This window comes from Staurois parvus, unplaced genomic scaffold (genome assembly GCF_062004578.1).
Source record: "Staurois parvus isolate SC_StPar_1 unplaced genomic scaffold, SC_StPar_1.0 ptg000447l, whole genome shotgun sequence".
In the NCBI taxonomy this organism is placed as follows: Eukaryota; Metazoa; Chordata; class Amphibia; order Anura; family Ranidae; genus Staurois; species Staurois parvus.
This window is the reverse complement of record NW_028318243.1, coordinates 1,014,132-1,032,642: the sequence shown is the minus strand read 5'-3', so window position 1 is coordinate 1,032,642 and position 18,511 is coordinate 1,014,132.

Below are 18,511 nucleotides of genomic sequence, written 5' to 3'. Positions count from 1 at the left end.
ATACATTTAATTAAATAATATAATCAAACCAAAAACACTGAAATGTGAAATAGAGCGCCAAGTTCGCACATCGCTGAGCAAAGTCGCAAAATCGTTTTCAGTGTCTGATGAGGAATTTCCCCCAACAAATCATTATCACTCAATTCTGCAAGTGGTTCTGATTTACTATCGCTGTTCTCTAGCCGGTCTAAAACCGCTTTTGACCTAAAGGGACGCTTTTTGGACGCCATGGACGTTTCTCAGTTTCCACGCAGAAAGAACAGTAAAAATGCAGGCAGGGCGCCGGACAAAGCACTCGGGACAAAATGTATGTGAAATGTTTTGAATCAGCAATGTTTTACTATGTAATAATAATTTTTTTAAAAAATGACTTTTTAAAAAATTTCAAATTTGCCGCCGGTTCCGGCGCCCGTACGTCCCGACGTCACAGGGACCGGAACACGGAAGCCGGATGCCGGCATCGGCTGGAGGAGATGGCCGGGGACGCTGCAGGGGACACATCGCAGGAGCGAAGGACAAGGTAAGTGCTGCAGGGACTCCCTGAGCAACGCCGCATGGTAAGCCCGAATGTAGCTCGGGGTTACCGCTTTTGGTACTGAAACTCTACCCCGAGCTACACTCGGGAATACCGCCAGGGAGGTTAAACAATTTATATCATGCTATAGTAAGTTCGTAGTATATCTCCTCTGGTGCCCTTGTAACAAACAATATGTGGGTCGGACCACCAGACGCCTACGCAATCGCCTACGAGAGCACGTGACAAATATAAAGAAGGGCTATAGGGAACACTCTCTCTCCAACCACTACAGACTTTTTCATGATAAGGATCCTTCTTCTTTGAAATTTGTAGGCATAGAGGTGGTTTCACCATATTGGAGAGGTTTGCATAAAACTAGAGCTGTTTCGCAGGCAGAAACCAGATGGGTTTACGAATTGGATACTTTATACCCACGGGGTCACAATATAGAGGTCGACATTAATTGTTTCATAGATAATAGTTAGATCTTTTATTTACTCTATATTTTTTAATCAAATGAATTTGACATCCCCATTGTTCTGTCTGATTTTATTATAACATATTCTATATTTTACATTTTAATGCGAATATGTATTATATTGTTTTTATCCATAATTTGCTATGCATGATTTTATTATATTTATTGGACGCATTATTCCCTATTTATGTGGATGATTATTGACTCTTTTATTAATGATGATTGTATATCATGTATTCATTTAATGCTGAGTACCTTTATGCCGTGGACGATTTAATATATAGTTTTTATATAATTTTTATAAATTTTACAGTGGGGCAAAAAAGTATTTATTCAGCCACCAATTGTGCAAGTTCTCCCACTTAAAAAGATGAGAGAGGCCTGTAATTGGCATCATAGGTAGACCTCAACTATGAGAGACAAAATGAGAAAACAAATCCAGACAATCACATTGGCTGATCTGGAAAGAATTTATTTGCAAATTATGGTGGAAAATAAGTATTTGGTGAATATGAAAAGTTCATCTCAATACTTTGTTATATATCCTTTGTTGGCAATGACAGAGGTCAGACGTTTCCTGTAAGTCTTCACAAGGTTGGCACACACTGTTGCTGGTATGTTGGCCCATCCTCCATGCAGATCTCCTCTAGAGCAGTGATGTTTTGGGGCTGTCGCTGGGCAACAGGGACTTTCAACTCCCTCCAAAGGTTTTCTATGGGGCTGAGATCTCTGAGATCTGGAGACTGGCTAGGCCACTCCAGGACCTTGAAATGCTTCTTACGAAGCCACTCCTTCATTGCCCGGGCGGTATGTTTGGGATCATTGTCATGTTGGAAGACCCAGCCACGTTTCATCTTCAATGCCCTTGCTGATGGAAGGAGGTTTGCACTCAAAATCTCACGATACATGGCCCCATTCATTCTGTCCTGTACATGGATCAGTCATCCTGGTCCCTTTGCAGAGAAACAGCCCCAAAGCATGATATTGCCACCCCCATGCTTCACAGTAGGTATGGTGTTCTTTGGATGCAACTCAGCATTCTCTCTCCTCCAAACACGACGAGTTGTGTTTCTACCAAACAGTTCTATTTTGGTTTCATCTGACCATATGACATTCTCCCAATCCTCTTCTGGATCATCCAAATGCTCTCTAGCAAACTTCAGATGGGCCCGGACATGTACTGGCTTAAGCAGGGGGACACGTCTGGCACTGCAGGATCTGAGTCCCTGGCGGCGTAGTGTGTTACTGATGGTAGCCTTTGTTACGTTGGTCCCAGCTCTCTGCAGGTCATTCACTAGGTCCCCCCATGTGGTCCTTGTGATCATTTTGACCCCACGGGGTGAGATCTTGCGTGGAGCCCCAGATCGAGGGAGATTATCAGTGGTCTTGTATGTCTTCCATTTTCTAATTATTGCTCCCACAGTTGATTTGTTCACACCAAGCTGCTTGCCTATTGCAGATTCAGTCTTCCCAGCCTGGTGCAGGTCTACATCTTTGTTTCTGGTGTCCTTCGACAGCTCTTTGGTCTTCACCATAGTGGAGTTTGGAGTGTGACTGTTTGAGGTTGTGGACAGGTGTCTTTTATACTGATAACAAGTTCAAACAGGTGCCATTGATACAGGTAATGAGTGCAGGACAGAGGAGCCTCTTAAAGAAGAAGGTACAGGTCTGTGAGAGCCAGAAATCTTGCTTGTTTGTAGGTGACCAAATACTTATTTTCCACCGTAATTTGCAAATAAATTCTTTCCAGATCAGCCAATGTGATTGTCTGGATTTGCTTTCTCATTTTGTCTCTCATAGTTGAGGTCTCCCTATGATGCCAATTACAGGCCTCTCTCATCTTTGTAAGTGGGAGAACTTGCACAATTTGTGGCTGACTAAATACTTTTTTGCCCCACTGTATATATATATTATATATCCCCTTTTACCACTAAGGGTTAAATGCCTCTATCATATTTATTAGGAGGAGGGAGATAGCAGGTCTTAATCTATTATCGCTGTGAGTCACTAATTACATTTTTCCCCGGGGGATGGGCACGGATCTCATGTGCCTTGTCATCATGTTTCAGCATGATCCCACATCTATCTGTGTATTCACACAGATCGCATTATAAGATCCACGGCAAAATGTTAGCCCGTTTAAGCGCGCATGCGCAGTTTCCCCCGCTCCTCGGGAAGATGGCGTCGATCCGTGTGCGCATGCGTGGACACCGCTTCATAAGGATAGATGTCCAGTCACACTGCTGTTGGCCTCCCCTCTGATGAAGTGCCGTAGCACGAAAGGCCTCAGGAGGACCCGGCAGCACGTGTGACGTCATACACCGCTGCGACCACGAGGAGGTCCGGCGGCCATTTTCCTTGCTGGGTCAGTACAATATTCATTCCCACTAATGCTGGCAGTTTTGTATTTGTACTTGAACCCATGGATTTTTTACTGCATGTGACCAATAGACTAGTTTGAACCTACTACACTATTGGCACTCCCTCTTTGTTTTGACCCTCTTTTTGAGGGTTTCAGATCTACAGCAGCTGGTTTCCAGTTTATCTCATATCCAGAAGAGGGAGCCCATTCACCTAGATCAGTGGTTCTCAACCTTCCTAATGCCGTGACCCTTTAATACAGTTCCTCATGTTGTGGTGACCCCCAACCATAAAATTATTTACCCAGTAATTATAATTCATGAGTGTCGTTTTACCACCAATACTGCTGCTTTCAACATAGTAGCTGCTTTCAGCACAGTAGCTGCTTTCAACACAGTAGCTGCTTTCAACACAGTAGCTGCTTTCAACACAGTAGCTGCTTTTAACACAGCAGCTGCTTTCAACACAGTAGCTGCTTTCAACACAGTAGCTGCTTTCAACACAGTAGCTGCTTTCAACACAGTAGCTGCTTTTAACACAGCAGCTGCTTTCAACACAGTAGCTGCTTTCAACACAGTAGCTGCTCTTTACACATCGGAAATATGTGTTTTCTGATGGTCTTAGGGGACCCCTGTGAAAGGGTCATTCGACCCCCAAAGGGGTCGCGACCCACTGCTTGAGAACCACTGACCTAGGCTGTCCATTCACTGGTTTTAAGTGGTCTCTGAGTCCTGCTGCATATCACTACACCCAAGGCTGACGACTTACCTTTGAGGGATGTACCGTGTGTTTTGCTGACTACCTGGATTGATGGTCATATACATGCGCATTTATAATGCGCGGTTGGTGAGTGCGCATTTTTTCTGTACAGTTCCAGTCACCAATACATTATAAGGAAGTCTTTCACTTCAAGTTTCTCTTCATGTTTTCTGTATAAATATCTATATGAAGATTATATGAACTATTCATTTATCTTAGATGGCAGCGCTGCACTATATTTTCTTTGATTCTGATACAAGGTTTTTGTGATTCCTCTGAGTGTTCTAGCAGCTGATTATATGAGCGCTCGCTGTACTCCTTTTATATTGTAATTTCAGTTTATGTGATTTTATTTCAGTTTTATAGAATTATTCACAGAAGTAAATTCAGTTTTGGAATGAAGTACAATCCTGCTTCTGTTAGTTTTGTTAGCTAACTGTCAGCTAACCGTTAGTAGGACAGCTTACCAACATATTAATATTCCCGATCTGGGCCTGCTGTACCATGTAATTGCATGAAAAAACTATCCCGTTCTCTTGGTTTTGTTTTCTTTGTGTGAATCCCTGCTGTTCTTGCCAGTTCCTCAGCTTTCTTATTAAAAACTGACCACAATAAGCATGAAAGCACAGCGTGGCCAGTTCTCTAGCTGTGCTCTCCTCCAATGATCAGATTTGTTCTGACACCCTCCCCACTGGCACAGCCATTTACTGTGAAGATCAGTGTGCTGCTGTTTCTCCTTCCCCAGCTCACTAAGCTCCTTATGTAGTTAAGAACGGAGATCTGGATCATATTTTTGTAATCATTTTGAAGATCATAGCACAGGTTTGTCAAGTGAATTCAAAAGTCCATGATATTTTAACACCACAATATTGAAAGGAGTCAGAAAAGTTTTCTGCGTATATCCTCCAAGTGGGGGCAATTTAGACCCGGAGCAGGGGCGGACTGACCATTTGGAAACTCGGGCACTGCCCGAGGGCCCGGGGTCAGTAGGGGGCCCCATGAGATGCCCCTGGTACCTTTTCATAGGCTTTTTTGAGTTTGGGCAAGGACACAGGGTCCCCATGATCCCCTATTGCCCGGGGGCCCCATGAGTTGTCAGTCCGCCCCTGACCCAGAGTGTATTCTTACTGAATCCCAGTCTATGCCCGTGCATGCTCATTGCACTGTGTGTTGTTCTCACCTCGTCTCTGAGACAAATGTGTACATTACGCTCCAAAATTCTGGAGAAATGTAACAACTCAGAAGTCCCGTCCTGCGCAGTGCACAGTCCTAGAACCTTCTGTCGGATTGCAGAGAAAGAAGACGTGAGAATCCAAATAGGCCGGCTCTATGGTAGAGTACAGGAGAGTTATTCATCATGTGTGTCTATGGAAGTGTATTCTCCTGAGAATCGCCGGGTGAAAATAAAAGAAGAAGGCTGAAAAAGGAAAACTAAGTCAGCCACCACATCGAAGGACTGGTAAGCCGCAATATATTACATTTTTATTGTTTGGGTTTTGATTCACGTTGCATAGACTGTGTGTGACCTTCGTTTTCTGAAGGCCGTTTCACGTGTTTTGTTCCATCCTTTAGATCCCATTAGATGATTCTTGTACATTTTATGATGCTATTCCTATGAGAGGGTTCAATTCGGGGATTTGGCCCAAATAACACAATTTAAATGCAATTTTTTTATTCTCATATATAACACAGACACAGGAAACTGTCAGAAACCGCCTGAGGTTTTCCTGTCCGCGGGCCACAACTCTCACAGTGAAGTAGAAAAAGCAGAAACCAGAGTCAAGTATGTGAACAAATCTTCAAGTTCAGACCCAGACGAGATAAACTGCTGGAACTTCTGATATTGCAATAATATAGACAGTCCTGTACTCAGAACTCCAGTCCCTGAAAGGGTCAGTTCACCCAAAACTGCTGTATCAGTCTCTAATGGATGCTGCAGAGTTAAACCCCCTAACACCTGCTGTGCCCATTATGAGGGGTTCCCACCATCCCTGTGCCAAGTTCCCGGGTCTGTACACCTGCTGTGCCCATTATGAGGGGTTCCCACCATCCCTGTACTGAATTCCTGGGTCCGTACACCTGCTGTGCCCATTATGAGGGGTTCCCACCATCCCTCCGCTGAGTACCTGGTTCTGTATAGCTGCCAGAAGAATTTTTCAGGATACAAAAGAAAAACCCACAGGTAACCTCAGGAGAAATACGATGAACCTTGAACAAAAATAAGCTGTATGGTGGAGTTGTCAGAAAGAAGCCTATACAGCACCAATGCCACAAAAAGGCCTGGTTATGCATGTCAAGGTGTTGTCAGGCGTATAGTAATTGGGCTGTTTTGTGGCATTGGTACAGTAAAAGCTTCTTTCTGGCAACTCCACCATGCAGCTCATTTTGTTCCAGTATTTCCGTATTTTGCTCCTTCAAAACAACCACGCCCTCTATTTCCAGAGCAGCCTGTATTTCTCCTGACGTTACCTGTGGGGGTTTTTCTTTGAATCCCAGACAATTCTTCTGGCAGTTGTGGCTGCAATCCTTCTTGGTCTACCTGACCTTGGCTTGGTATCAAGAGATCTCTGGATTTTCCACTTCTTTATAAGTGAACAGCACTGACTGCCATATTTAAGGCTTTAGATATCTTTTTATATCCTTTTCCATCTTTATAAAGTTCCATTACCTTGTTACGAGGTTTTTTGACAGGTCTTTTCTGATCCCCATGGCTCAGTATCTAGCCTGCTTGGTGCATCCACGTGAGAGCTAACAAACTCATTGACTATTTATACACTGACACTAATTGCAATTTAGCCAGAGATGTGGGAAATTAACCTTTAACTGCCATTTTATCCTGTGTGTTTCACCTTGTGTGTCTGTACCAAGGCCGAACATTCCCGGGGGCGGAGACTTCTGATCCGGGCCATTCAGGGGATTTCCGTTATCATTAGGATTTAAAAAAAAAAAAGAGCCAAACAACTACGTATGTGATAATAAATGGAGTCATATCATCACTATCCTTGAATAAATGACAGTTTTTTGGCATGGTCAGTCTTAGTTTCAATATCAATGCCAAAATTTCATGATTCTGCCAGAGGGTGCAAATGTCTGAGCACAACTGTGTATTTGTTATAACAGGACTTATAGACACGTTATAGATGATGTATTACACAGAGACAAGAAAGAGGAAACCATCGACTTCATCTGCATATTTAATCATTAGCAATAGAGTATAGGAGGTTACATACAGAGCATTGCACTTTAATCATTCATGAGTTTGCACTTTATTTATTGGAGCATTGCACTTTATTGATTTTTCACTTTATTTAGTTATTGGAGCATTGTACTTTAATAATTCATGAGTTTCCACTTTATTTAGTTATTGGAGCATTGCACTTTAATAATTCATAAGTTTGCACTTTATGTATTGGAGCATTGCACTTTAATAATTCATGAGTTTGTACTTTAGTTATTTAGAGCATTGCGCTTTATAGATTGAGTTTTCACTTTAGTTATTGGAGCATTGCACTTTGATTATTGAGTTTGCACTTTATTTCGTTATTGAAGCACTGCACGTTATTAATTCATGAGTTTGCACTTTATTTAGTTGTTGGAGCATTGCACTTTAATAATTCATGAGTTTGCACTTTATTGGAACATTGCACTTTATTATTGAGTTTGCACTTTATTTATTGGAGCATTGCACTTTATTGATTTTCCACTTTATTTAGTTATTGGAGCATTGTACTTTAATAATTCACAAGTTTCCACTTTGATTATGGAGTTTGCAGATTATTTAGTTATTGGAGCATTGCACTTTAATAATTCATAAGTTTGCACTTTATGTATTGGAGCATTGCACTTTAATAATTCATAAGTTTGCACTTTATGTATTGGAGCATTGCACTTTAATAATTCATGAGTTTGTACTTTAGTTATTTAGAGCATTGCGCTTTAGAGATTGAGTTTTCACTTTAGTTATTGGAGCATTGCACTTTGATTATTGAGTTTGCACTTTATTTAGTTATTGGAGCATTGAACGTTAATAATTCATGAGTTTGCACTTTATTGGAACATTGCACTTTATTATTGAGTTTGCACTTTATTTAGTTATTGAAGCGTTGCACTTTAATAATTCATGAATTTGCACTTTATTTATTGGAGCATTGCACTTTAATAATTCTTGAGTTTGCACTTTATTTATTGGAGCATTGCACTTTATTATTGAGTTTGCACTTTATTTAGTTATTGGAGCATTGCACATTGATTATTGAGTTTGCGCTTTAGTTGTTGGAGTATTGTACTTTATATATTATTGAGTTTGCACTTTATTTAGTTATTGGAGCATTGCACTTTATTGATTGAGTTTTCACTTTATTTATTGGAGCATTGCACTTTATTGATTGAGTTTTCACTTTATTTATTGGAGCATTGCACTTTATTGATTGAGTTTTCACTTTATTTATTGGAGCATTGCACTTTATTGATTGAGTTTTCACTTTATTTATTGGAGCATTGCACTTTATTGATTATGAAGTTTGCACTTTATTTTAGTTATTGGAGCATTGCACTTTATTGATTATTGAGTTTGCGCTTTAGTTATTGGAGCATTGCGCTTTATTGATTATGAAGTTTGCCCTTTATTTTAGTTATTGAAGCATTGCACTTTATTATTGAGTTTGAGCTTTAGTTATTGGAGCATTGCGCTTTAATAATGAATGAGTTTGCACTTTATCCACGGGAGGGTTTCACATTAATTTGCTGCCCTTTATTTAGGAGCGCTGTTACTTTGTTTCAGAATATTCGGTATATCATAAGAGGATACTATTGTAACAGCAATAGGAAAGAGGAAAAAAAAAAGTGGTAAGAGGAAAAAAAAAAAATGCGGTGCTGCTGGAAAAACTGGGATTCTCTAAGCGCAAGTGTCTAATATTCTGCATACATCTATATGAGAGCTTGTTCTTTTGAAAAACAACAGACTTACTGGCTGGAACACCAGATGAAAACAAAAGAAAGAAAGCCTAAAAAAAACAAAACCTAATGCAGCCACCACGTCTAAGAAATGGTTTAATACGATTTGTATTTAATTCTGCCAAAATAGAACCATAAATGTGTTCCTTTATAGACTACAGTATAATGCCCTCTTTCTATTCGCTGGCTTGACGGCACATGAAATAGACCCTTCCCCTGACCTTCTTCCTAAGTGCATGGCAAACCCTAAAGCCACCAAGCCAATGTGTTAATGTTTTTACAATGAATATTGCTAAATTGTTCTATCAAGAAATATTCAAAAGCTCCCAAAACTCACTGGGGGGGGGGGGGGGGGGCGACGACCACGAAATCATGTAACCATCCAACAAAAGCAAGATAACCCCAAGACACTGTATAGACCCTATATTGTCAAGTTTGAGGCCACCTGACCATTATATCTATATGAGCTCTTTGGATATCCTGTTTGGAAACCATGGCCAATAATACGGAGGTGCCCTCTGTAACGGCTTCTACTGTTCTGGGAAGGCTTTCCTCAAGATTTTAGAGTGTGTTTGTGGTCATTCGTGGCCATTTTTGAGGTCAGGTACTGAAGAAGACCTGGCTCACAATCCAATTCATCCCATAGGTTTTCAGTAGGGTTGAGGTCAGGGCTCCGTGCAGGACCCTCGAGTTCCTCCACACCATAATGGTCAAACCATGTCTTTACGGAGCTGGCTTTGTACACAGGGGCACAGCCATGCTGAATAGAGATGGGCTTGATGTTCGAGTTGAAACTGACCGACTCGAACATCAAGCCCATCTCTATCCAGCATAACTGTGCCCAAGTGTACAAAGCCAGCTCCGTAAAGACATGGTTTGACCAGAGGGTCTCAAGGAACTCAAGTGTCCTGGACATCAGGCATTCGTGTATTCGGCAAACACAAGAACAGTAAGGGTGTTCGGCGGGCTCAGTGAATTGTCCCATCTGTTTGAAGTTCTCAATCGAACTTTCATTAAGTTTGAATGTTCGACCGAGAACCAAACAGGGGGCCATCACTACTTGGGAGGGGCACCCCAATACTGTAAAATCAGGCTCACTTCTGCAAAGAAATCAATCAGCTTCTAACCTCAGCTTGTTCAGTTGAGCTTTGGCAATAAAACCTGGAAGCCGATTGCAAAATCAGGCTAACGTTTGCAAAGAAACCACTCTCCAGCTTTAGTAAATAAACCCCATTGCGTTTGCTGTCTGTGCCTAAACTGAAAATAGTTTTGCTTACGTTGCCTCCAGAACAGGAATGAGGGGGAACTGGCTCCAATGGACACAGAAAGAGAGAACCTGACTGAAGTTCTCACCATTCCCCACTCCATGCAAAGCTGGAAGTAACATAGTGGCTTGGGTTCTACTTTATACAGGTAGGAGCAGGAAAATTACAAAGTGTACGTCCTGGATGACTGCTGTGTCAGACCCTCAGTATCAGTTCATGGTCAAGGGCAAGATGGTCATTTGGTATACGAGCTCAACACGCAGTGGTGGACTTTCATTTACAGATGATTTATTGGAAGAGAAGAAGAGATATTATGACCGGGGATGAAAACATCCAGGTCCCTGGAAAAAACAAAGTTAAAAATGAATGAACAACAAGAGACTGATTCAGAGAAAAGATCTCCAATGACAGGACAGGATCATTAATTAAAGGATCATTACCCTTAAAGCAGAACTCCAAGTAAATTTTTTATTGTCCCATGCAGTGGTGCTGTTCCAGAGGTCCCCCGAAAGGCTATACTACTATACCTTTTCCTTCAAACCTCCCAAAAACAGCGCTCCCCTATGTCCAGTGGTGGACTGTTCCTGCCGCCCTTACGCCCGGAAGCCGGTCTACGGGCGTGTTGACATCATGAACAGTCAGCTCCCAAAGCCACTAGCATGCAGGGGTGGCAGGGACCAGTCTTGCGCTCGGAGGATTGGTGGATTAAATTAGTATATCTTTGCTCTTATCGCCCTTAGACACAGATGAGTAGTTAGCCCCCGCAGTGCAGCCACAGCCTCACTGCTCGGTACAATTGTTGTTTTTTCCCGGAGTTCTGCTTTAATGTAATACTTCCGTAGAGCAAAAATACTCTGCTCCTGACCTCTCTACCTTTCTGATTACACCCATCTCCAGGATATCACGCATCCAACATGACTCTCCATGACATAGAAAATACTCTGCTCCTGACCTTTTCTCCACCTTATTGATTACACCCACCAGTGGGATATCTCACCCTTCAAGATGATCCTCCATAATACAGAAAATTCTCTGCTCCTGACCTTTTTTTCCACCTTATTGATAACACCTACCACCAGGATATCACATCCTACAACATGACCCTCCATGAGATAGAAAATACTCTGCTCGTGACCTTCTCTCTACCATTCTGATTACACCCACCACCGGGATATCACATCCTCCAACATGGCCCCCCATAATACAGAAAATTCTCTTCTCCTGACTTTCTTTCTAGGTTTTAATTACACCCACCACTTGGATACCATACTCTCCAACATGACTTTCCACAAGATAGAATATACTCTGCTCCTGACCTTCCCTCTACCTTTCTGATTACACCCACCACTGGGATATCTCATCCTTCAACATAACCCTCCATAATACATAAAATTCTCTGCTCCTGACCTTCTCTCCACCTTACTGATTACACTTACCACCAGGATATCACACCCTACAACATGACCCTCCATGAGATAGAGAGAACGTCAAGAGCAGAGTATTTTCTATCTCATGGAGGGTCATGTTGTAGCGTGTGATATCCTGGTGGTAGGTGTAATCAATAAGGTGGAGAGAAGGTCAGGAGCAGAGAATTTTATGTATTATGGAGGGTCATGTTGGAGGGTGAGATATCCCAGTGGTGGGTGTAATCAGGAAGGCAGAGAGAAGGTCAAGAGCAAAAGTATTTTCTATCTCATGGAGGGTCATGTTGGAGGTGTGATATGCCAGGGGTGAATGTAGCTACAAAGATAGAGAAGATCAGGAGCAGAGAATTTTCTGTATTAATGGAGGGTGGTATCATGGTTGTGGGTGTAATCTGAATGGTGGAGAGAAGGTCAAGAACAGAGTATTTTCCATCATGGAGGGTCATATTGGATGTGTGATATCCCATTGGTGGGTGTAATCAGAAAGGTAGAGGGAAGGTCAGGTGCAGAGTATGTTCTATCTTATGGAAAGTCATGTTGGAGGATGTGATATCCTGGTGGTGGGTATAATCAGAATGGTAGAAAATACTCTGCTCTTGACCTTCTTTCTACCTTTCTAATTACACCCACCACTGGGATACCACACTCTCCAACATGACTTTCCACAAGATCAAATATACTCTGCTCCTGACCTTCCCTCTACCTTTCTGATTACACCCACCACTGGGATATCTCATCCTTCAACATAACCCTCCATAATACAGAAAATTCTCTGCTCCTGACCTTCTCTCCACCTTACTGATTACACTTACCACCAGGATATCACACCCTACAACATGACCCTCCATGAGATAGAGAGAAGGTCAAGAGCAGAGTATTTTCTATCTCATGGAGGGTCATGTTGTAGCGTGTGATATCCTGGTGGTAGGTGTAATCAATAAGGCGGAGAGAAGGTCAGGAGCAGAGAATTTTCTGTATTATAGAGGGTCATGTTGGAGGGTGAGATATCCCAGTGGTGGGTGTAATCAGGAAGGCAGAGAGAAGGTCAAGAGCAAAAGTATTTTCTATCTCATGGAGGGTCATGTTGGAGGTGTGATATGCCAGGGGTGAGTGTAGCTACAAAGATAGAGAAGATCAGGAGCAGAGAATTTTCTGTATTAATGGAGGGTGGTATCATGGTTGTGGGTGTAATCAGAATGGTGGAGAGAAGGTCAAGAACAGAGTATTTTCCATCATGGAGGGTCATATTGGATGTGTGATATCCCATTGGTGAGTGTAATCAGAAAGGTAGAGGGAAGGTCAGGAGCAGAGTATGTTCTATCTTGTGGAAAGTCATGTTGGAGGATGTGATATCCTGGTTGTGGGTGTAATCAGAATGGTAGAAAATACTCTGCTCTTGACCTTCTTTCTACCTTTCTAATTACACCCACCACTGGGATACCACACTCTCCAACATGACTTTCCACAAGATCGAATATACTCTGCTCCTGACCTTCCCTCTACCTTTTGGATCTCACCCTCCAACATGACACTCCATGAGATGGAAAATACCCTGTTCTTGACCTTCTCTCCACCCTTCTGATTATGCCCACAATCATGATACCACACTTTCCAATACCACCCTCCATAAATACAGAAAATTCTCTACTCCTGATCTTTTCTCTATCTTTGTAGCTACACTCACCCCTGACATATCACACCTCCAACATGACCCTCCATAAGATGGAAAACACCCTGCTCCTGACCTTTTCTCCATCTTTCTGATTACACCCACGACTGGGATATCGTACCCTCCAGCATGACCCTCCATAAGATAAAAAATACTCTGCCCTCCTCTTCTTGAAATGTGTAGTTCCACCCACCACCAGGATATCACACCCTTCAGCATGACCCTCTATAAAAAAGGTAGAACTAGGGAGTATGGAATATTCTCTTTGATGTTTTGGATTTCCTATCAAGAAATACATATTCTATCTTTCTTGTAATAGAAGTAATAGTATTCATGATTAGTTTAGGAGAGGGTTTCATACTCACCACTAATGGAGATACCTGTAGAGGATTTTCCACCTGTAAAAATAATGACCAGATATGTCACATCACAGCAAGAACACAGGAGCTACAACAAGGAATACAGCCAGCGCAGTGAGCAGTAGCATTGATTACTGGTCTTTTTTTTATTATTTTGCTTTATACAGGGTAAAATCATCAGAACTTTATTATTATTATTGTTATACAGTATTTATAAAGCGCCAATAGTTCGCTCAGCGCTGTACATTACAAAGGGGGACAGAACATGTGACAGAACAATACCAATACAATGCAAAACATGAGGGGATTGAGGGCCCTGCTCCTTGGAGCTTACAATCTAGGAGGGAGGGGATAGTGGTACAGGAGGAGATAGCTGTGGGGGATGGAGTGGTAGGAAGAGTGGAGGTGGTCGGCAGGTTAGCAGGGGGTGGGGTAGGCTTCCCTGAAGAGATGGGTTTTCAGGGTGCGCCTAAAGGAGAGGAGAGTAGGTGATAATCTGATGGGTTGGGGCAGGGAGTTCCAGAGGATGGGTGACACCCTGGAGAAGTCCTGGAGGCGGGCATGGGAGGAGGAGACCAGGGAACTAGAGAGAAGGAGGTCTTGTGAGGAGCGGAGTGTGCGTGCTGGGCGGTACTTGGATATTAGGTCAGTGATGTAGTACGGGGCAGTATGGTGGACAGCTTTGTACGTCAGTGTTAGGATTTTGAATTTGATCCGTTGCGCAATCGGAAGCCAGTGGAGGGATTGGCAGAGGGGGGTGGCGGAGATGGAGCGGTTGGAAAGGTGAATGAGTCTGGCAGCTGTATTCAGGATCGGCTGAAGCGGGGATAGCCTGTGGCTAGGCAGGTCAGTGAGGAGGGAGTTGCAGTAGTCAAGTCGTGATATGATGAGGGAGTGGATGAGCTGTTTAGTGGTTTCTGGAGTTAGGAACGTGCGGATTTTGGCGATGTTGCGGAGGTGGAGTCTGCATGAGTTAGGTAAAGATTGGACTTGGGGCTGGAAGGATAGCTTGGAGTCCAGAATGACACCCAGCACTCTGGCCTGCGGGTGGGTTTGATGGTGGCGTTGTTGGACGTGATGGAGAAGTCAGTGGGGGGTGGTGTGCGGGCTGGGGGGAAGACAAGAAACTCGGTTTTGGAGAGGTTCAGTTTAAGGAAGTGGAGCGACATCCAGTCTGATATGTCGCTCAGTAGGTGTGTGATTCGGGCGGAGACTGAGGGGGTGAGGTGGGGGGTTGAGAGATAGATTTGTGTGTCGTCGGCATAGAGGTGGTAGTTGAAGCCGTGAGAGTGTATGAGTTGGCCAAGGGAAGAGGTGTAGATGGAGAAGAGAAGGGGTCCGAGGATAGAGCCTTGATTGACCCCAACAGAGAGGGGGAGTGAGGGGGAGGTGGTAGCATTATAGGTAACGCTGAAAGAGCGTTTTGACAGGTAGGATGAGAGCCAGGAGAGAGCAGAATCTCTGAGGCCGAGGTAGTGTAGTTTTTTGAGGAGGAGGGGGTGGTCAACTGTGTCGAAGGCCGCAGAGAGGTCAAGGAGTAGGAGCACTGAATAGTGGCCATTAGCTTTGGCGGTTAGCAGGTCGTTGGAGAGTTTGAGTAAGGCAGTTTCGGTGGAGTGGAGTGGACGGAAGCCGGACTGTAGGGGATGGAGGAGGTTGTTGTCGTTAAAGTGAGAGCATAGGCGGGTGTAGACTAGGTGCTCCAGGAGTTTAGATGTAAATGGGAGCAGGGAGATGGGTCTGAGGTTGTTCGGGTCATTGGGGTCCAGGGAGGGCTTTTTAAGTATGGGGGTGATATGTGCATGTTTCAGAGGGGAGGGGAAAGTGCCGGAGGAGAGGGAGAGATTAAAGATGTGGGTGAGGGAGCGTAGGAGTTGTGAGGGGATAGGGTCGAGGGGGCAGGTGGTGAGGCGGGCATCAGAGAGGATCTTGGACACTTCCTCGATGGTAGTAAGGTCAAAGGTGTGGAGTGTTGGGGGGACTTCAGTATGAGGAATGTAGGGTGGGGTGGAAGTGGAGGTCAGAGCAGTGGTGGGGCTGTGGGAGAGGGGTGATGAGGGGGTAGTTGAGTGAGGGGGAACGGGGTTGGAGGGAGTTTGAGCAGTGAAGAAGTCCCTGCAGGTTATGTCGAGGGAGAGGGGGGATGAGGGGGTAGCTGTGTGAGAGGGGACTGGTCAAGAGGGCGTGTGAGTTGCGGCGATGTCCTTGAGAATTGTGTCAATCTTGTTTTTGAAGTGATTGGCAATCTCAAGGGCAATGAGTTAGGTGCTGGGTGGAGGTGGGGGTGGTGAGAGTAGAGAGTTGAAGGTGGAGAAGAGTCAGCGAGGATTGGAGGAGAGCGCCTTGATGAGGGTCAGGAAGTAGGCTTGTTTGGCTGCGTGGAGGGAGGAGGTGTAGATGCAGATTTGTAGCGGGTGAAGGCTTGTTGGGATTTGGTTTTGCGCCATAGTCTTTCCAGGGCACGACTGCGTCGTTTGAGGGTTTTGGTGTGATCAGTCTGCCAGGGCTGGAGCGGTCGGGGTCTGATGTTGCGTGTGGTTAAAGGCGCTAGTGAGTCAAGGGCTGTTGACAGCGCGTTGTTGTAGGCAGTCATAGCCAAGTCGGGGCAGGACAGGGGGAGGATGCTGTCGTGGAGTTGATCAGCTGCAGAGTGGAGGGGGGCAGGGTTAAGGTTGCGGAGGTTACGGCTGGTAGTAGTGTGACATTTGGAGGGGTAGGCGTTGGAGGACAAGGAGATAGAGAAGGTAATCAGGTTGTGGTCAGAGAGAGGGAAGGGGGTGTTAGTGAGGTTGTGGGGAGCGCAGTGGTTGAAGAAGACGAGATCAAGGATATTACCGTTGGAGTGGGTGGTGGATTGTATGCACTGTGCAAGTGCAAAGGAGGAGGTTAAGTGGTGGAGATGGGATGTGTCCGGGTTGCCGAGGTTGACAGGAATGTTGAAATCCCCTAGGATGATGGTGGGTAGCTCAGAGGAGAGGAAGAAGGGTAGCCAGGTGGAAAAGTCATCCAGGAAGCGGGATATGGATCCAGGCCGGTATATCACAACAATTTTCAGGGGGGTTAGGGAGAATAGTCTGACGCAGTGGGCCTCGAAGGAGGAGAAGGATTGGGAGGGGGGGTTTGGGAGGACTAGGAAGGTGCTCTGTGGTGACAGGAGCAGACCAACCCCACCACCTTTACGACCGTTAGGTCTGGGTGAGTGGGTCCAGGTGAGACCTCCATAGGAGAGTGCAGCAGGGGAGGTAGAGTCAGTGGGCTGGATCCAGGTTTCCGTGATCGCTAGGAGGTTGAGGGAGCGGGAAACAAAGAGGTCGTGGATGGCGGTAAGCTTGTTGCACACCGATCGGGCATTCAGGAGTGCACATGAAAACGGGGGGGAGATTTTAGGGAACAGGGGGACAGATACTAAGTCACGGGGGTTGCGGCAGGACGTGGAGGTGGGAGGGTGCTGTGCGGGTGCGGGAGGGGGTGGAGGGCCAGGATTCAGGGAAATGTCCCCCGCGGTTAGGAGGAGGAGAAGGGTGAGAAAGGTGGCTTGGGAGCGGGATGTGCAGGAGCGTGAGAAACTACTAGTGGAGGTGTTGGGGTCAGTGGGAGAGTGGAGTAATAGGAGGAGGTGGTGGGTGCCGTAGAGGGGAGAAGGAAGTAGTGAGAACACAATATACAATTGTTTAGGAGGAGCAGAGGAATATAGTGAATGGATTTTGGGAACGGAGGAGAGGAAAATGAGAAGGAGGAGTGGAAGAGGCATTTTGGGGAGGTGATGAGAGCAGTAGTAGAGAGATGATAGCAATGAGGGGGAGAAGTACAAGTTTTGGGGTGGAGCAGAGGGGTAAAGAAATGAGATTTGGGAACAGAGGATAGTAATATGAAGAGGAGAAGAGGGGACATGTTATATAAAGGTACACGGAGTGGGACTCAGGTATGTAAGAGATGTTTCCCAGGGTGTTTGCTTGCAGTCTGTCCAGCATGCAGTAGAGTTTCTTGCTGTTGTTGTGTCTTCCTGCTGCTTAAGTTCTCCTGCTTTAGTTCAACTGCTGTGTTTAACTGCATTGCACTCCTTCAAAGCAGCACTGCTGTGTTTAACTGCATCGCACTCATTCAAAGCAGCACTGCTGTGTTTAACTGCATTGCACTCCTTCAAAGCATCACTCAATCAGAAGCAGCACCCCCATCAGAGACTGTGCCCCCCATCAGTGATCTCCCCCCATGAGCTGATCTAAATTTATAGGGAGATGCTCAAATGAGCATTCAACTCCACCCCAATTAGAAGCTGATAAGGATCACATGAATAGTGGGGGATGTTACAGGGAGCAGGCTACAGTCATAAACTGGGTGCAGCTAGAGGTGAGGACTGGTCAACATACACACAAAATATAAATACACCATTTGTTCTGAATTTAACAGGAGTCTGTTATAACCGCCTGACAGAGTCTCTAGAAGCCCACCGCACGGATGCCCTCAGGGCGCGGGGTCCAAGTCCCAGCCTGCTGTTCACCAGGGCCCCTGATGGTGGGGATTGACTTGGTGCAGACTGGAACCAGGTCGCGACCCCCGAGTGCGTTCTGCGGTGGTAGAGAGTACTGACAGGGGAGTACAGGAACAGAATCTAATTTGGAAGAGGCAGACAGATACACTGGTCTGATCCGAGCCGGATGGATGGTCGGGTACGGTATGCGTGGTCAGACAGGCCGGGTCGGTATTATGCGGGCAGCGAGGTACAAGA